The sequence below is a fragment of the Rhinopithecus roxellana genome, chromosome 5 (genome assembly GCF_007565055.1).
Source record: "Rhinopithecus roxellana isolate Shanxi Qingling chromosome 5, ASM756505v1, whole genome shotgun sequence".
In the NCBI taxonomy this organism is placed as follows: Eukaryota; Metazoa; Chordata; class Mammalia; order Primates; family Cercopithecidae; genus Rhinopithecus; species Rhinopithecus roxellana.
In genome coordinates this window covers 138,528,667-138,550,284 of record NC_044553.1, presented here as the reverse complement: position 1 = coordinate 138,550,284, position 21,618 = coordinate 138,528,667, and positions in this window count along the sequence as shown.

Here is a 21,618-nt window from a genome sequence, read left to right as displayed (position 1 = left end):
AAGTCAGTGCTCAGTAAGTATATGTTGAATGCATTCCTTAAATGAATATTTGTTTATTGTCATCAGTGATGTCAAGGGGGGTAAACGAGTAGTGGAGATGGCTATTTCAGATGTGCATAAGTTCTAATACACAATATTTTAGATAATTTTTCATATATGGCTATGCATTTAGACCCACTTAAAGGTTTCTGGACCAGATCTATATGTTTTTGTTTTTAAAATTTGTGTTCTAGCTTGCACAGTCAGAAGGAACTATAGCTAATGAAACAGGAAAGGAAAGCTGCATCAGAAATCTGATAGCACCCTTTTGACATTATGATAGATTCAAATTTTGTTTATTTTTAAAAACATAACACATTTATTATATTTTGATGACCAGTAAGTTTATCAATATAATATGCGTCACACACATAAACTATATTTAACATAATTAAGAAAGAATTGTGAATATTTGTTGTATGTTGGGTTAAATGTTGTGCTTACTGTGAATGTGTTCTCATGCTGTTTCTTGCACACCCCCACAACTGGGGAGTATTGTTTTGATATTAATTTTCTGTGTTTCATATTATGAAAGCTAACTATATATTTTTTTTAACTTTCCAAGTTTGCAGCTTTATTATTAAATACATTTCTTTAAAGAGTAACTTTTCTGATCTATCTATGAGATTCACATCTGAACTTCTAAGGGAACGTTTTAAAAGCTCAATGGCAACTCTGCCCCAGAATACTGTGAAATGGTAGAAAAAGGAAAAAAAGTTTGGACTTGGTGGTTACCAGCATGCCAAATGCAATTGAGGTCAAGCAGAGTGATGGGTACAAGTGAAGCCTTTGTGATTTGGCAAGAAAGTGATTATTAGATGTCCACGGAAGGAACAGTTTTTATAGCTCAATGAGGATAGAAACCAGATTGGAAAGCAGAGATAAGACACACTTGAAACCCATCAGACAATAAAAAATGGAAAAGTCTGACAGTACCAATTACTATGAGGCTGTGGGAAAGCCTCATACACTAATAGTGGGAGTACATTGAGACAACTATTCTGTAGAGGCGATTGGCACTATATACAACATCTAGTGATGTTGAAAGTACACATAGCCTGAGGCTCAGATATTCCACTTTTACCCATGTCTGCAAAGAAACATATACTGAAATGCCTATTTAATATTATATTTGGTAGGGAAAATTAGAAGCAGTGGAAATCTCCATGAATAGAAGAAAGAGAAATAATTTGTGCTCTGTTCATATAATGAATAATACTCACCAGGTAAAAATGAATGAATGAAAATGATATGCATCAATATAGATAAATCTTGAATATATAACTAGTACATAAACCAAATTTAAACAACAAGTTTCAGAACAGAACATGTAGTGTGATGTCATTATTTAAAATCACTCAAGCAAGCACTATATTTTTTTGTTTTCTTTTGTGTTTTTTTGAGACAGAGTCTCACTCTGTCACCCAGGCTGGAGTGTAGCAATGTGATCTCACTGCAACCTCTGTCTCCCAGGTTCAAACAATTCTGTGCCTCAGCCTCCCGAGTAGCTTGGATTACAGGCCTGTACCATCCTTCCTGGCTAATTTTTTGTATTTTCAGTAGAGATAGGGTTTCTCTATGTTGGCCAGGCTGGTCTCGAACTCCTGGCCTCAAGTGATCTGCACACCTTGGCCTCCTGAAACACTGTATTTTTAAAGACATGCACATTTAGTAAAACCACATCGATTCATACATATGTAGTAAAAGTATGAAAAAACTGAATGCAAAGGATTCAAAATAATGGTTCCATGATGGGGGTAAGGGTTGGCAAAGATTTTAGATAAATATGGGGCCAAGGAGAACTACAAAAAATACTTTAATGGCACTTGGAATGTTTTATTTTATTTTTTAAAGTCTGAACGGAATAAAATAAATAACATTTGTTCACTTAGGTGATGAGTGATTTGTTATTTGACTCCATATTTATATTAGATATATTTTATTAAAGCATGAAAATGAAAGTAAAACCCATTTTTTAATTTGGAGAAGCATAACTACATTTGAAGTCAGAAGGTGCTAAGGAAAAGGGAGAATTTTAAGTTTCTTGAGAGATTGGGGATTGATATGGTTTGGCTGTGTCCCCACCCAAATCTCATCTTGAATTGTAGTTCCCTTAATTCCCACATGATGTAGGAGGCACCCAGTGGGAGGTAGTTGAATCATGGGGCCGGTTACCTCCATGCTATTCTCATGATAGTGAGTGAGTTCTCACAAGATCTGATGGTTTTATAAGGGATTTTTCCCTGCCTTTTGCTCTGCACTTCTCTCTCCTGCCATGATGTGAAGAAGGGTGTGTTGCTTTCCCTTCCATCATGATTGTAAGTTTCCTGAGGCCTCCCCAGTTGTGCTGAACTGTGGGTCAATTAAACCTCTTTTGTTTGTAAATTACCCGGTCTCAGGTATGTCTTTGTTGCCAGTGTGCAAACGGACTCATACAGGGATATATTATGGACCTCTGGAAAATGCAGCATCATGGGACCCCAGGCATAGGGAAGGGAGTAGACTTTGAGCTCAATGCCACATCTTATTATATCTTTGTGTATCTTATGTTACCATCTGTCTCATACAACTGTGTCTTATTCGTTCTTATCTTTCTGGTGGCAGTGAAAGGGCTTGGTACCTAATCATTGTTTGTAGGAAGAAAGATTGGGAAATATGAAAGAAAGAAAGTCATAGGAAGGCAGTAAATGACAATGAAGATGAGTTGGAGGGGAGAATAAATAAATCAGAGATGAATTAGAGAAAAGACAAAGATGATAGCATTAGTTCTGTGTAGCCGTGAAGAAGGTACATATCATTGTTGAGAATGGAAGGGCTTAAAGAGCTAGGATTTATCTTAAAAAAACAAAACAAAACAAAACACTTGAACCATGTTCTTTTGGCGTTGGAGACTAACTAGGTCCTGAAAGCTTACATCAATAATGTTGTAAGACAACAATGATAATTTGGGAAAAGCAATTGCCAGATCCCCTGACCAGTAAGTAAGAGAGAACTTGTAGTGATATGTTAAGAGAAAGCAGACATGAAGGGAATTTTGTAAAACTTTGGATAAATTATGGAGTTGGCAAATACTTGTTGATGAATGTATAGGATTGAACTGGGTTTGACAGCTCTGTAGTAATCACCTTAGTTTGCATTAGTATGATGAATATGCAGCCATACACATTGAACAGCTTACACACATACAGATATAGTGCTGTATCAAGAATGGCTAGTATTGTTTCGAACCATGAATCATAGCATGTGGATAATAGCAGAACTACATTAAAATTCCCACTGAACTATTCCCAGGGCCTGAAATTAGAATCAACTTTAACTAGATTATTTGGATTTATTTATTTAATACTATCACTGATATCAGAGGACCAAGGGCAGAGCAGTTATTGACTGTAGGTCACATGTAATTGTGTTATTGTACATGACTAGATTACTAAATAACTCTGAGATAATTTCTCAGCCAAATAAATAACACCAAATAACTCTGAGATAATTTCTGTCTGGTGGAAAATAAAGCCTCAGGATTTTATGAGGGTACACAGTATTTCAGTGTCAAGCAATTGCAATGGATGGGTAGTCAAATTATATGGGTCTTTCATGTTTTTTGCACTGTATTTCCTTCATGGACTAGAAGCTTTAAGAGCATCAGTAAATAAAATTACAGTATATTAGAAAAGGTGAGCTTCGATTGATATTTGACAAAATTCAATACTGTGCAGTTGATATTTATTGCATATAACTTTAACCAACTTTTATTATGTTTATATCAGAGATTAGATCTAGAAATATAGTCATGTGATATATTCTGGAAATATATAAAATAGTTTAAATCAGAGACGGGCAACTATGGCCTCCTGGCAATTTCAGCCCACTATCTGTTTTTGTATGAATGTGAGCTAAGAATGGCTCTTACATTTTTGTGTGGTTTAAAGAGACCTAAATCAGAGTAATATTTTTTGACAAAAGAAAATTATAAGAAATTTAAATTTTTGTTCATAAGTTTTCTTGAAACACAGCCATGCTCATTCATGTAGGTATTGTCTGCAGCTACTTCCACGCTACAAGCAGAGTTGAATAGTTGCAACGAAGACTGTCTGGTTCACAAAGCCTAAACTATTTACTCTATGGCCCTTTACAGAAAACGTTTGCTGACCCCTGATCTAAATATGTTATTTTGTAATTATGTAGTATGTTTCCTCCCAAAGATTGGCATAAACAACTCTTGGGGCCACTCTACAATCTTGGGGTTTGGCTGGTCATCAACTATCACTTTAGTAGTCTTCCCAAGGCCACAAGACAGAGAATAGACAATTATACAACAGTCATCTATGTAGGAAAATAATGGCAATAATCATTTAGAATTTCCTGAGCACAGAAAGAGGAGCTACTGAAAGCACACGTTGATTAGAGGTCTTTCAGCTCTGGCTTGAGAAGATCTCATTTGACCAACTTGTTGAGAATGCTTTACAAATAATATTACTGGTCATGGACAAAGAAAATAGAATCAGTATTTCTTCAGAACCCAGAACAGAAGTTACAAGATGAATAACTGCTTTCTTCTTATTTATTATTTGGATACCAACTTGTATAGTTAGTTGATCTTTGTCCTGTGTATTTATCTCTTGTTTCTTGGTGTTTAAGAGCTCAAATTTTTTAAAAGCTCTTACATGAAACTAGCTGCAGAAGTCTGTGCACAGAGGTTGTTCATATTTTTGTGCCTGCTGTTTAATTGCACTTTGGCTCTGCCATGCATGCTTTTTACCGTAAATTCTACACTAAGTTGGTCTTTGTGTTTTTGTTTCAATAAACTGATGTCGGTCTGTGTCACTGGATGCTGAACATAGGGTGAAAAGTCCCCACATCCTATAAAGGATCCATAAACCCATTAAGGACACAAGGGGGAAAAAAATCTTCTTGGGATTTGACCCTGTCAGAGTAATTTCTCTGCCTTATTGAGTGAAAGTCCAGAAGTGGTGTTTTCCTAATAAAACTTATTTTCAATTACTGAATTTTATTGGAAATGTCTAACATTGCTATTGGCTTACTCAGCTCTTTCAAACAGATGTGATTTTGTGTTTTCATAATTATTGGATTCAGAAATACCTACATGAGGTAAAGACTTTTTTTTTTTTTTTAATGTCATGGCAGTGGAGCTTCCTTTGATGGCATTAAAGGCTGTTTAGGCAGCCAGGGAACTAGTTAAGCTCAAAAAGGCTGAAAAAGCAGAACAGAAATGGCAATTTCTCTATTGCTTCTGGAGAACATCAAGAGAAGTTTGATACCACTGTGCTCGTCTCTGACACACAACCTTAGTCCAGTCTTCAATATGGAATTTACATTCATCTAAAAAAGTTTTTTTCCTTTGTAGTTTCCTTCTCTCTTCTCCTCTCCTTTTCCTTACTCCCCCGTCTTTCTTCTTCCTTTCTTTTCTCTTCCTTTCTTTTCCTTCATTTTTTTCTCTACTCTTTTCCTCACATGTGCAAAACATACACATTGTTTCATTCTTTTTTATTAGATCATCGTTGGTAACATAAATATAGATTTTAGTTTAATTGTACAATGTATCGTGAGGTTGATTGTCAAATCTAGTATCACCACTTGACCCAAACATAGGGACACTAAACAAACAAACAAACAAAAAATACAAGCACATTTTGGCTGTGGCCAAGTAGAAATCTTTAAAAGAAAACTTTTATCTCATTCTGTCTGTCTTTCCTCACCTGTTGTTTCCTTTGATCTTTCTCTATTCTACTCAGTTTTCACCTAGTCTGTTTTATTATTTTGTTCTCATTTTTATTTATTCCTGGTTTTTGTCATCACAGGGTAATAGTGTGTTAATTTTCTATCGCTGCATAACATATTACCATAAGCTTACTGGCTTAAAAAAACACCCTTTCTTTTCTCACAGTTCTGTAGGACAGAAATGCAGTTGGATGTGACTGGATTCTCTGCTTAGGTTTCTGAAGTCTGGGTGCTTACCTGGAGGCTCTGTAGAAGAATCCACCTCCAAACTCATTCAGGTTATTGGTAGAATTGAGTGCTTTGCAGTTGTAGGATTGAGGTCCCTGTTTTCTTGCTGGCTGTTGGCTGGGTACATTTCTCAGTTCTTAGAGGCCATTCTCAAGTGCTTGCTTGAGTGGCCCTATCCATTCTAGCAACGTCTCCCTGAAAATAATCCCTCTCACACTTTGAATGTCTTTGATTTTCTTTTTAGCTACCAATTGAAGAAAATTCTCAGCTTTAGAGGGCTTATGTGGTTACGTTAGGCCCACTGGGAAAAGGTGTCTACAATACAGTCAGCAGATTGATAACCTTAATTGCAACTGCCAAATTCCTCTTTGCCATGCAGCATAATATAATCATAGGACTAACCCCAGCCGTGGAGATCATGGGGCTAACTTTAGTATTCTGCCTGCCACAAATAATAACACTTTTTTCTTTTCTTCTAGGACAGATCAGGACATTAGTGATTATGAAAGTTGATCCTGTCTCTTTTATATAAAGAAACAGAAATTCACGGATATCCTTAGTAATAGCTGAATTAGACATTTAGATACATGAGACTAGGACAGAGCTCTACGAGTCTTACTAAAGTGTTTTCTTAGCTACACCATAGTGAAAGTTGTGAAATTTAGAATTCCACTTTTTTTTCCAACTTTCAACCCCAAATCTTATCAAAGATAAGTAGTAATTAAGAGCTGAAGAGCTGAAAGTTGGGAGGTGTTTGAAAAGAACTTTTTATGTATTCCCTTATTACGAGTTGTTATGAGTTTAATTTTGCCTTCCTCAAAAGTTCATATGTTGATGTCCTAACTCCAGTACCTCAGAATGTGACCTTCTTTGGAAACAGCGTTGTTGCGAATGTAGTTAGTTAAGATAAGGTCATACCAGTGTAGGATAAAACCCTAATCCAACGTGACTGGTGTCTTTATAAAAAGAGGAAAGGAAGACATAGACACACGCACAGGAAGAACTCCATTTGAAGATGAAGGCAGGAATCAGTGTGGTGCTTCTATAAGCTAAGGAAGGCCAAAGATTGCAGACAAACTACCAGAAGCTGGGAAGAGGCAAGGAACAGATTCTTTCTCATTGGGCTTAGAAGAAATCAACTTTGCTGCCACCTTGATCTTGAACTTCTAGCTCCCAAACTGAGACAATAAATTTGTGCCCAGTTTGTGGCACTTTGTTACCGCATCCCTAGAAAACTGAAGTAGTTTTCTATCTAAAGTACTTATCAAAGTGATGCAAACTTTAAAGCTGTAGCCTATTACCAACAAAAGTGACATACTGAATAGGTGGCATCTGAGTTCTAATAGATAGTTACTAAGTAGCCCAGTAAAACATATTCCAGAAATTATGACATTTGGATTTGATAAAATATATTCCTTTTTTGCATATTGGGCTCTCATTAAATGGTATGGTGTTAAATAAGACAAATATAAAAGTCTGTTAACACCTTGATGTAAGCAAGTAGGATTCATTCTTGCATCCCAGCCCTAGCACAATGCCAGGTTTATAGCAGATACTCAATAATTGGCTGTAGAAGGAAAGAATGAAGGAGGAAAGTTGATTAATATAGAGTATCATAATATCAATCCATAGAAAGCTCTATATAAGCAAACAAATTAAATAAAAACCAAAATGTTTTTCATTTAAAAGCAAATGCCCTAAATGATGGGCCCATCTTAGAAAATCCAAAATTCATCAAGTTACTCATTCAGGAAATATTTTTTATACATCCATGACCTGCTGGATACAGTACTAGGAACTGGAGGCAGAGAGCTGAATGAGAGGGACCCAGAACCTAGTCTTGTGGAGCTTACAGTTGAATAGATAAGATCTGAAACAAATCCACCATGACAGATATGTATAATACAAATTTGCTTGAATGCTAGGAAGATAACATGGTCTTCCATTCTTATTCCCTGTCTTAGTCAGTTCAAACTGCCATAACAAAATACCATAGACTGGGTGGTTTAAACAATAAAAGTGAATTTTCTTACAGTTCTGGTGGTTGGAAGCCCTAGATCAGGGTGTTAGCAATGGTTGTTCTGGTGAGGGCTCTTTTCCTGGTTTGCAGAGGGCTGCCTTCTGGCTGTGTCTGACCTCACATGACTTTTCCTCTGTGCATGTAGCTCAGGGAGAGAGAGAGCTCCAATGTTGCTTCCTTCTCTTATAGGACCACCAGTCCTTAAGATCAGGGTTTCACCATTTTGACCTCATTTAACCTTTATCACCTTCTTACAGGCCCTGTGAGATCACAGTGAGGGTTAAAGGTTCAATATATGAATTTACACAAACATTCAGTCTATGACTCTTTCCTTCAAATTGTTTTCCCAGAGAGCAACTGGAGTGATCCTTCTATAATGCAAGGCAGATCACATGACCCTTAACACAAAAGCTTCCAAGGGTTTCCCCTTTCACTTAGAGTAAATCTGTAAGGACCTACTATGGTGTCCAAAGCCCTACTCCATCTAACCCTAATCTCACTTTTCCCGCCTCATCTCTTACAATTGTCCTCCAACTCAGTCCACTTTAGTCACTGTAATTCCTTGCCTTCCTCAAACACTCCAGGCATTCTCTTGCCTCAGGACTTTGCACTGGATTCTCCCTCCACCTGGAATACTCTCTCCCTAGATAGTTATATGGCTGGCCCCTTTCTTCCTTGCCATCTTTTCTCATATGCCACCCTCTCAGTGAGACTTTCCATTGCCACTCTACACTAGAATTGTTTGAATGTTTTTGATACTCAATTTACTTATTTTGCTTATTGTCTACTTCTCTGACTAAAATATTCACTCTTGTTCACTGTTGTATCTACGGTGCTTAAAATAGCCCTTAGAACATACTTAGTGCACAAAATAAATTTGTTGAATGAACAAATAAATTTAACAGAGTGCTGTGATAGGGAAAAGTGGATGAGATTTAGATTTAAAAAGACCTGTTTCATGGGTGCACTAAAATAAAACCTCAGAATTCACCACTGTAGAACTCATCCATGTAATAAAAAACCACATGTACCCTAAAAACTATTCAAATAATAATAATAAAATAATAATAATAAAAAGACCTGTTCTAAGGAGAGGCAATAAAGAGAATCCTGAAAATCAAGGCACCTTCCATGAGAAAAGCTGGGGTAAGTTGCGGGAGGGATGTGCTTTAGGAAGAGGGAGAAGTATATATTCTGATCTGGGAAAGAGTTGGGCATAATTCAGAAGGTTAAAGGAAGTGAGTATGAAGGGAACATGTGAAGGAAGGGGAAAAAGACTGTAAACAAGGTGGAGAGGTAGATGAGGCTACTTCTTTAAAAAAAATTTTTTTTATTATACTTCAAGTTCTGGGATACATGTGCAGAACATGCAGGTTATTTTTTGCTTTTTGGTTTTTTTGTTTTTGTTTTTTTGTTTTGAGACAGAGTGTCGCTCTGTCGCCCAGGCTGGAGTGCAGTGGCCAGATCTCAGCTCACTGCAAGCTCTGCCTCCTGGGTTTATGCCATTCTCCTGCCTCAGCCTCCCTAGTAGCTGGGACTACAGGCGCCCGCCACCTCGCCCAGCTAGTTTTTTGTATTTTTTAGTAGACAGAGTTTCACCGTGTTAGCCAGGATGGTCTTGATCTCCTGACCTCATGATCCGCCCGTCTCGACCTCCCAAAGTGCTAGGATTATAGGCTTGAGCCACCGCGCCCGGCCTGCAGGTTTGTTACATAGGTATACACGTGCCATGGTGGTTTGCTGCACACATCAACCCGTCATCTACATTAGGTATTTCTCCTAATGCTATTCCTTCCCCAGCCCCCAGCCCCCAACAGGCCCCGGTGTGTGATGTTCCCCTCCCCATGTCCATGTGTTCTCATTGTTCGACTCCCACTTATGAGTGAGAACATGTGGTGTCTGGTTTTCTGTTCTTGTGTTAGTTTGCTGAGAATGATGGTTTCCAGCTTCATCCATGTCCCTGCAAAGGACATGAACTCATCCATTTTTATGGCTGCATAGTATTCCATGGTGTATATGTGCCACATTTTCTTTATCCACTCTATCATTGATGGGCATTTCGGTTGGTTCCAAGTCTTTGCTATTGTGAACAGTGCTGCAAATAAACTTGCATGTGCATGTGTCTTTATAGTAGAATGATCTAGAATCCTTTGGATGTATACCCAGTAATGGGATTGCTGGGTCAAATGGTATTTCTGATTCTAGATCCTTGAGGAATCACCACATTGTCTTCCACAATGGTTGAACTAATTTACACTCCCATCAACAGTGTAAAAGTGTTTCTACTTCTCCACATCCTCTCCAGCATCTGTTGTTTCCTGACTTTTTAATGATTGCCATTCTAACTGGCATGAGATGGTTTCTCGCTATAGTTTTGATTGCATTTCTTTAATGATCAGTGATGATGAGCTTTTTCATATGTTTGTTGGCTGCATAAATATCTTCTTTTGAGAAATGTCTGTTCACATCCTTCTGATAAAGCTACATCTAAAGCATCTTGTGTGCCATGTGAAAGAATTTGCGTTTTCTTCCCTTATGTAATGGGGAGTCCATTGAAAATCTTTAAGCAGGGGAGAGACATGATCTGATGGAGTATTCATAAAAACACCAATGGTCTATGAGAAGAGAAAGAATTGGGCGTGGGCAAGAATGGCAGCTGAGAAACTACTACTAACATCCAGATAAGAGATGACAGTAACTGGGATGAATGCTATCCTCTCTTGGGGTGACTTTGTCTTTATTTACCCGGTCCAGTTTTCTAACTGGTTTTTGTCAAGGGTATACAGCTGTAGGAGGGGCAACAGTCTATGGATATCCCTTTTGATCAGCCACCATTCCTTGGGTACAGCATGAGAGTAAGAATAGTTGAAACTTAATGACAATTCCAGAGTTTTATGGTATGTATTTTACTGGAAGTTCTGTTCCCAGTATATTTGATAACCCTAATGAGATCTACTTTAATAGGTAGCCCAATGAGGGTGAGGAATATTTTTGAACTGGAAATTTTCAATGATCAGATGAGTCTTACCAGTGCTGCATGTTTCTCTGGAATAGGATGATATAACTAAAGAAGAACCAGTAAGATGCCAATTTTCTTCATCTGCATGGGTCCTACTGGTGCTGCATGTTTCTCTGGAATATGATGATGTAACTAAAGAAGAACCGGTAAGATTCCGATTTTCTTCATCTGCAAGTGGAGATGATCCTCACTTTTAAGGGCCATGGTCTCATCTGATTTAGAAATGGAGGAGAGGATAAATGAGTCAGCAGGGACAGCCTAGAGATGAAAGGCACAATGCAAAATTACAAATATTCTGAGGACTACTAAATATCTTTTCACCTGTGAATCTCGAAGCATGTGCAACTTCATAACTGGGCATGACTGTTCCAGCTCAGGAGAGAGGTGGCTTACAACAGTAAAGATTCTGGAGATAACAAAGTTGAGTCCTTGGCCTGTTTGCCAAATGTTAATACGTATGTAATTGAATCTGTCTATTCCAGGAGAGAACTAACATTTCATTTCGATGCAATACAGTGTAAGATTGCGACTGTTTTTATAATTTCAGTTAGATAGGAGTTACCGAATCTTGCTATTGTACAGAGTCAGAAAATGGGTAATAGATATTGCTGCTGAATCTTAACATCTAGAAATAATCAATCCAATAGCAATGAACCAAATTTGGGAGTGCTATAAACCAGCTCATGCACAGATATAAAATTGTGTTTGAGTAAAATTCCTGAGGACAATAGGTGTTTGACAGCACTGAATAGACCTGCAGGTACACAGGTGCACACGCCTGGGTCTAGAACAAAAACTGGAAGGGAGATCTTATATTCCTCATGTTGCTTGCTATCCTCAATAATTACTGCCTTTTCTTTCATTGACTGTTAAACTCAATTTCATTTTTAAGGAAAGTCTGTCATGAGAAAGGAATTGCCAAAGATTTGCAAGTTTAGCTGGTGGCTTTAGGGAGCTCTGGCAGTGCCTCACAATTGCCCAGCAGCTATTTGTAGGCCTTCCCCACTGGCAGAAAATTCAGAAAATGCGTTGAAGAGGCTGCCCACAGCATCTTACTAGAAACAGAGATCGTTGCTGAGATCTGAAGAGATCACATTTCATTTGGGACTTTAAGCTTGACAACATGATCAATTTTTGCCCCACATCCTCAACTTGGTTTGTTGGCATATTTGTGAATTAAGCAGAATTTGCTTGTAGGACACTGTCTCTGCCAGCAGACCTCACACTGTGTGTGTAGATCCTCCCAAGGTATATAGCCATATTTTCACCAATGTGTAAAGTGTATTTAGCTACAATGTAATATACAGATACTGCTATGATAATGTCTATAATAGGTGGGTGGAGCTGGTATATCTTGTGGTGCACATGACATAGTGGTTAAGAACTCTGGAGTCTCCCTGTCTGGGTTCAAATATCTGATTCAGCTCTTACTATCTCTGTGACTTTAACCAAGTTGTTTGAATCCATGTGCCTCTGTTTCCTCATCTTCAGTTTCCTCATTATGATGGTAATGATAGGTAGTACATACATCATAGGGTTGTAAGGATGAAATAAATTGATTCATGTAAAAGTGCTTAGAAATATGCTGAATACATAGGAAGCTGTCAACAAATATTAGCTTTTATGATGTAGCATAGGGTGTGACATGATCAGAATGAGGTCAGAGGCGCAGTATAACTTTATGTCAGCATGTAGGAAATGTTTGCTGGAATGCAGGGCAACTCTGTTCTGTAGGAATTTAAGAGCGCAGAGACACAGTTTTGCTTCATCAGCAACAAGGGGCTGAAAGGTGACCAGTGCATGATGTTGGCATTGTGGAACACAGCTCTTCTTGAGCAGTGATTGCTTTAGAAATTACTGCTACTTTAGCGCTGTTTTGAGATTTCTACTGTATTCAAATATCCCACCAAATGTGATGAGTTTTGAAATTGTGCTAAAAACAAAAGTTGTGGTCAATTGTTTAATGCCTTCTTTAAGGCATAATCCCTCCCTGATTCTTCATATGACCAACACTCAGACCCTCCTGATGAACCCTTGCTAATTTCTAGTTGATTGACTGATTCATTCGTTCCACAAAATTTTTGAGTGTGTAATAATAATAATAATGAGTTTTTATAAAGTGCGTACTGTGTGCCAAATACTGTGAAAGACACTTTAAAGCATATCTTAATCCTCAGAAGGAAATTTGCAGGAAGGAATTATTATACCCATTTTACAGATTAGGCTTAATGAGATACAATATCTCACCCAAAGGCACATAGCTTGTGAAGGGCAGAATCTGAACTCAAGCCAAGGACTTAAGCCAAAGCACTGTGTTACATTGCCTTCCATGTTAGCAGGCTCTGTGCTAGGTGTGGTGAGAGAAAAATAAATGAGGCAAAGAGCCCAATTTTAAGGAGATCAGTTTAGGTCAGGGACTAGCTATGTATACACAGAATGAGAACACAGTGGGGTAAGTGTCCATATATGTACAGATTGATAAAGGTATGGCAAAGCCATAGTGACTAACTGCTTTTATTCCTCTAGAGCTTTGATTCACATCTTTCCTTCCTCCTTTTTCCTCTGTCTTTATCAAAATTTGCCTGTTTCATGTTCCATTTGGTCAGGGCTCTGATTTTAGATAGGGAATTGATAAATAATTGGGTGTAGGTTACAGTGTCCTAAAGTCCTATATCCCGATAATCTTCAGAGTGCCTCAAGAGGTGGCATCTTATCTGAAAACTGACTTAAGTAGTTATCTCAGGTACAATAGAAGAGCTGTGAGGTTTATGATGGGATAGTCTTGGAGCATTCATTACATCAAACCACGTGGTCTGTTCCTTATGTGGCAACAATGCAAATGCCCCTTTATTTGTTCAAAAGATGAACTGTCCTCAACTCCATCCCACATCCCCAAGCAAAACTTTCCTACCTCTACTTCTCTGCTACCTGAATTCACCTTAGAAAGAAAGGAGGACAAAAAGCCTCAATATTTCACAAAAATGGACAATTTGCTTTTGGAGTCAAATCTGGCAATGTGACCAGGAAATCTTTTGAAAAAAAAAAAAAAGTTCTTGGTATTTCCTGCTTCTTTGCAGATAATGAATTCAGAAAAGGATGACCTCCCCCTACCAAGTTTTAAAAAAATGTTTACCTACCCTTCTGTTTTCCAATCCAAACTGGTATGAAAACATTCAGGAGGTCAACATTTGAAAATGGTTTTTGAAAAAGAAAACCACCCACACTCAAAAAACTGTTTTCCTTCCTAGTAAATGTAATTTTAAATTTCAAAGGCAGGATTTAGGTCAGTGGTTTGGGTCATTTTTTATTTTACCCAAACTGGGCCACCCTTCCCTTATTGTGCAATCCAGAAGAATCAGAAAGATGTCAGGTAATAAAAATCCAGCAAGGAAAAAAAGTTGAAACACACTCTGTCCAAAGTTGCATGCCCTTAAGTTCTGCTGACTTCAGTAGGATTTGTACATTAGTAGTGAAGGGCAGAATCTGGTCCACCGATTTTATTATCACTGAAGAAGAGGAGATTTTTTCTGACTGTAAAATGGAAAAATATAATTTATGATTCAGACTTAGTCTGATGGGTTGAACAAGAGATGGAAACTTACCAGTTTGTGGCTTTAAATATAATGATATGCAAGTGAGGAGAGGCCAGGAGCACCCACACATGACTGAGAGGGATTCTGGTCCAGAATGACCTTTCAGCTCCTGGAGCATCCAAGGCATATGGATGTATTATCCGACAGGATCCGCAAGTGAACTTTATTACAACATGGAAGAAAGATGAGGTTTGGTGGGCTGATGAGTGACCTTTTCAGTCTGTCCATCTGTTATCTTCATAAATCATTTCAATGCAAGGCAAGAAGACTCCTTTTCACCTCATACCTGAAGATTTAGCTTTTCAGTGCTGACACTTGACCTGGACTAATCACCTTTTTTTTTTTTTTTTCCTTTTTGAGATGGAGTTGACCTGGACTAATCACTTTTTTTTTTTTTTCCTGGGATGGAGTTTTGCTCTGTCACTCGGGCTGGAGTACAATGATGTGATCTCGGCTCACTGCAACCTCTGCCTCCTGGGTTCAAGTGATTCTCCTGCCTCAGCCTCCTGAGTAGCTGGAATTATAGGTTCCCACCACCACACTCGGCTAATATTTGTATATTTAGTGGAGACGGGGTTTCACTCTGTTGGCCAGGCTGCTCTCAAACTCCTGACCTCAGGCGATCCGCCTGCCACGGCCTCCCCAAGTGCTCGGATTGCAGGCGTGAGTCACCGCACCTGGTCGACTAATCACCTTTAATGGATGATGAAAATATGGTTGCGGTGTGAAAATGATGTTCCTCTGAAAACCCTTTGTCATTTTCTTTCTTTACTACCCCCAACCTGCTGTACTCATAAGTGAATTTAAACTCATAAACAGCCCAAGAATAGACTTAAGTTTAAGGAGGAAAATAATGAATTTAAGAGACTTATGAGACATGAACTTGAGGCACTTCCCACTGCCTACATTTACTTGACCTTTTGATTTCATATGAATCTATGCTCTGGTCTTTGGCTGACACATGAGTACACTTTAGAGATGACCAAAGTAATTTCAATCAATTGATCAATGTATTTTTAGTGTTTGTGTTGCTAGTAACATACAGACTCCCTAACAAGTTGAACTTTCAGGAATCTGTTTCTCTGAATCATGCCAACTTTATGTAACTCCTTTTCTGTGGAGGAGCTCTGATATGGTTTGGCTGTGTCCCCACCCAAATCTCAACTTGAATTGTTTATTCCAGAATTCCCACATGTTGTGGGAGGGATCCAGGGGGAGGTAATTGAATCATGGGGCTGGTCTTTCCCGTGCTATTCTCCTGATAATGAATAAGTCTCACAAGATCTGATGGGTTTGTCAGAAATCTCAGGGGTTTCTGCTTTTGCTTCTTTCTCATTTTCTTTTGCCACCACCATGTGAGAAGTCCCTTTCTCCTCCCACCATGATTCTGAGTCCTCCCCAGGGATGTGGAACTGTAAGTTCAATTAAACACCTTTTTGTTCCCAGTCTTGGGTATATCTTTATCAGCAGCATGAAAACAGACTAATACAGTAAATTGATACCAGTAGAATGGGGAGTTGCTGAAGAGATATCTGCAAGTGTGGAAGCAACTTTGGAACTGGGTAACAGGCAGAGGTTGAAACAGTTTGGAGCGCTCAGAAGAAGACAGGAAGATGTGAGAAAGTTTGGAACTTCCTAGAGACTTGCTGAATGGCTTTGACAAAAATGCTGATAGTGTTATGAACAATAAGGTCCAGGCTGAGATGGTCTCAGATGGAGATGAGGAACTTGTCGGGAACTGGAGCAAAGATGACTCTTGTTATGTTTTAGCAAAGAGATGGTTGACATTTTGCCCTTGCCCTAGAGATTTGTGGAACTTTGAACTTGAGAGAGATTATTTGGAGTATCTGGCAGAAGAAATTTGTAAGCAGGAAAGCATTCAAAAGGTGACTTGGGTGCTGTTAGAAGCATTCTGTTTTAAAACCGAAACAGAAAATTAAATATTTTCTGAAATAAAAGTTCAGAAAATTTGCAACCTAACGGTGCAGTAGAAAAGAAAAACCAATTCTTTTGAGGAGAAATTCAAGCAGATGCAGAAATTTGCATAAGTAGCAAGGAGCCTAATGTTAATCCCCAAGACCATGGGGAAAATGTCTCCAGGCCATATTAGAGACCTTCATGGCAGCTCCTATCATCACACGCCCAGAAGCCCAGGGGGAAAAAGTGGTTTCGTGGGTCAGGTCCAGGTCCCCATGCTGTGTGCAGCCTAGGAACTTAGTGCCCTGTGTCCCAGCCACTCCAGCCATGGCTGAAAGGGGCCAACATGCAGCTCAGGCTGTGGCTTCAGAGGGTGGAAGCCCCAAGCCTTGGCAGCTTCCATGTGGTGTTGAGCCTGCGGGTGCACAGAAGTCAAGAATTGAGGTTTGGGGACCTCTGCCTAGATTTCAGAAGATCTATTGAAATGCCTAGATGCCCAGGCAAAAGTTTGCTGCAGAGGCAGAGCCCTCATGGAGAACCTCTGCTAGGGCAGCGTAGAAGGGAAATGTGGGGTCAGAGCCCCCACACAGAATCCCTGCTGGAGCACTGCCTGGTGGATCTGTAAGAAGAGGGCCACTGTCCTCCAGATCCCAGAATGGTACATCCATCAACAGCTTGCACTGTGCACCTGGAGAAGCTGCAGACACTCAATGCCAGCCCATAAAAGCAGCCAGGAAGGAGGCTGTACCCTGCAAAGCCACAGGGGTGGAGCTGCCCAAGACCATGGGAACCCATCTCTTGCATCAGCATGAGCCAGATGCGAGACATGACATCAAGGGAGATCATTTTGGAGATTTGAGGTTTGACTGCCCTGATGGATTTCAGACTTGCATGGGGCTGGTAGCCCCTTTGTTTTGCCCAATTTTCCCCCATGTGTAATGGCCATATTTACCCAATTCCCATACCCCCATTATATCTAGGAAGTAACTAACTTGATTTTGATTTTATAGGCTCATAGGTGGAAAGGATTTGCCTTGTCTCAGATAAGACTTTGGACTGTGGACTTTTGAGTTAATGCTGAGATGAGTTAAGACTTTGGGAGACATTTGGGAAGGCATGATTGGTTTTGAAATGTGAGTATGTAAGATTTGGAGGGGCAAGAGGTAGAATGATATGGTTTGGCTGTGTTCTCACCCAAATCTCAACTCAAATTGTATCTCCCAGGATTCCCACGTGTTGTGGGAGGGACCCAGGGGAAGGTGATTAAATCATAGGGGCTGGTCTTTCCTGAGCTATTCTCATGATAGTGAATAAGTCTCACAAGATCTGATGGGTTTATCAGGGATTTCTGCTTTTGCTTCGTTCTCATTTTCTTTTGCTGTGCCATGTAAGAAGTGCCTTTTGCCTCCCGCCATGATTCTGAGGCCTCACCAGCCAGGTGGAACTGTAAGTTCAATTAAACCTCTTTTTCTTTCCAGTCTCAGGTATGTCTTTATCAGCAGCATGAAAATGGACTAATACAAGCTCATATGTTTATTCAACAAACATAAACCATAATAGAGATTCAATTAATGTTTTCTGAATAGATGAATGGCTTCTTATTTATAGAAGATGTTATTATATTTGAGCTGGATTTTAAAGAATGAGTGAGATAAAATAAATGTTTGAGGGGAGGGGAGAAAGAGCAAAGATAGAGAGATAGGAAAGTACAAGGTATGTGTGTAGTGTGGGTCCCGTGCCTGGTACTGGGAAGAGAATCAACAAATACATGCTTAATGAATGAATAATAGTGTTAAGTACTGAACAAAAAGCAAAATGGATAAGTTTTAGCCCCTTCATGGAACTTAAAGTCTAAAAAGAGAATTGGAGCTGTATACAACTCATGATAAATCAAATTTACTCATATTCAAGTATTTCCTGAGTGTCTAGTGTACTAGTCATGGTTGTCCAGAGAAAGACAACAAATGAGATTGTGGTCTCTCTATTTGTATAGATCCTCCTTCTCTCTCTCTCTCTCTCTCTCTCTCTTTTTTTTTTTTTTTTTTTTTTTGAGATGGTGTCTTGCTCTGTTGCCCAGGAGTGCAGTGGTGCGATCTTGGCTTACTGCAAACTCTGCCTCGTGGGTTCACGCCATTCTCCTGTCTCAGCCTCCTGAATAGCTGGGACTACAGGTGCCCGCCACCATGCCGAGCTAATTTTTGTATATTTATTAGAGTCGGGGTTTCACTGTATTAGCCAGGATGGTCTCGATCTTCTGACCTCGTGATCTGCTCACCTCAGCCTCCCAAAGTGCTGGGATTACAGGCTTAAGCCACCGTGCCCAGCCCTTCCCTTTATGTATATGTGGAGCGTGAGATTGTGGGGCTGGCAAGTTTGAAACCCACAGGGCAGGCTGAAGACCCAAGGAAGATTTGCTGATGCAGCTAGGATCTAAAAGCAGTCTGAAGGCAGAATTCCCTCTTCTTTAGGGGACCTCAGTCTTTTTCTCTTACAGCAGTCACCAGATTGAATGAGGCCCACTCACATTATGGAGGGTCATCTGCTTTACTAAAAATACATTGATGTAATAAATGTTAATCTCATCTAATACCTTCATAACAACGTATACACTGATGTTTGACCAAGTATCTGGTTACTATGGCCTAGCCTAGGTGACACATAAAATCAACCATCACATCTACTAAGTAGTGGGCCCTGCTCTGGATACTAGAGATAGAGCAATGAACAAGATAGATTAAAATCCCTGTGATGAAGTTTATGAAAACTATATACAACTTACATCATGTCATATGGTCAATATTGTGGAGAAAAATAAGATTAAAAAGGGAGTAAGGAAACCATAATTTTTAAAAATGGTCAGGGAAGTCCTCATTGAGAAGTTTCCATTTGAGTCAGGACCTGAAAGCAATAAGGAAGTGAACATATAGATATCTGTGGAAGGAGTAATCCATGAGAAGGTAAAGCAAATATAAGCTTTAGGCAAGAGGGTGACTGCTGTATTTGAGAATCAGCTTTTGATAAGTGCTTTAAAATACATAAAACATAATGTAAACAAAAATGTAACATAGGTGAAGCTCACTATTGGATTATTGTGAAGGAAGAGATTACTTCCAACTGGGACCTTTTTGGAATAGACCTCAATGCCAATTACATAGTAGATATTTAATTGATATTTACTGAATAAATTAATGGCACACTATATTTGGGCTAGATTTGGACGGGTAGGTGGAATTAAGTGAATATAGAGGAAAAAGCAAGAAAAGAAGTAGAGAGTACTTGGTATTTTTGTGTCATGGACACTGATCCAGAATGGCTGAGTCGTGCAGGCTTTGGTGGAATAGAGATGAGGAGTATATGGAAGATAAGGCTTAAGAAGGAAGTTGAAGCCAGACTGTAAAAGTCTTTGCATCTAGACCATAGAGACTGAATGTCATTTCATAACCATTTTTGAACCATCAAAGTTTCAAAGGAGGGGAAAAGTGAAGTCATGTTAACAATTTAGGAAAATATTCACCAAAGGAAATTCCTTTAAACACTTATTTGGAGGGTATTGGTAAATATTTTACGGAAAAAACCAACTTAATTTCAAATAAATTTGGGACGTGCTAGGTTAAACCGAGTTAAACAGGATTTTTACTGCACTAATCTAAATAGACTTTAATATGTCAATACATATTGTCAGGTTAAAAAAGATGGCTCTAATCTGCTATGTTTCCCAAATATTTTTGGCCACAGAAAAGAATTTTGGATAGTATATCTTCATTATACACAATTCATTGGAAACCCTGATTTGGGAGGATAATAATTGTTGAGAGAGTATATTGGATTGAAGGAGTGAATGAAAGATGAAGACTATTTGGAAAGCTGATAGAATAACCACTGTGGGAGATACGAAGGGCCTAAACTGGAAATGTAGCAGGATTGTGGAATAAAGACTTTCAGAGGTAGAATCACATGAATTAGTCAGTGTTTAGTGAATAGGATTGGGAGGTTATGAAACTAAAAGAGTAGAAAAGCTTAATGCATTGGAAATGGGAAGATGGTGATGTCTTCTGAGATAACAACTCAAAACAGACTTAACTTTGAGGAGGAAAAGAAAGAATGTGAGAGACTTATAAGAACCCAATTTTGTTTAATTTTTAAATATTTGGAGATTTTACAAATATCTTTCTGTTATTGATACAGTTCAATTTCAGATGGTTAAAAACTATATTTTGTATGATTTCAATTCTTTTAAATTTTTTGAGATTTGTTTAAAGACCCAAAGTATATTTTATCAAGGCGATTGTTCCATGTAACTAGAAAATAATGTCTATTCTGTTGTTGAGTGGAGGATCCTACAAATGTCAATTTGATCAAGTTGGTTTATAGTATCATTCAAGTCTTCTTATTTTTGCTGATTTCTGTTTACTTGTTCTATCAGCAACTATGAGAAGAGCATAAACATATCCAAGTAAAGTTGTGTGTTTTCCTTGTTCTTTTAGTACTTTCAGTTCTGTTTTATGTATTTTGAAGCTCTGCAGTTGGGTACAATCACATTGATAGTTGTTATGTCATTATAAAATGTCCTTATATTGGCCTTGATATGCCTTGTGCTAAAGTATATTTTATCTGATATTATTTGTAGCCACTCCAACTTTCTTTTGATTAATGTCTTTATGGTATAACCTTTCCCAACCTTTTATTATTTATCTATCTGTCTTTCCAGGTAAAGTGGAGTCTTATAGATAAAATATAATTAAATATTGCTTTTTAAAAAATCTAACAATTTTTGCCTTTAATTTGGGTTTAGATCATTTATATTTAATGTAATTACTGACATGTTTGCATTTAAGTCTACTATACTTCTAGTTATCTTCCAGTTGCCCCTCTAGTCTTAGTTTCCCCTTTCTTCTTTTTCTACCTCGTTTTTATTCAATATTATCTCCCCTTTGGCCTTATTACTTATACTTCTTGCAAATTCTTTCAAGATTGCTCTAGAGTTTAAAATATAAACCTGATAAGAATAAACTTTAATTTACAATAGTCCACATAGAAACACTATTACAGTATTTCACACATAG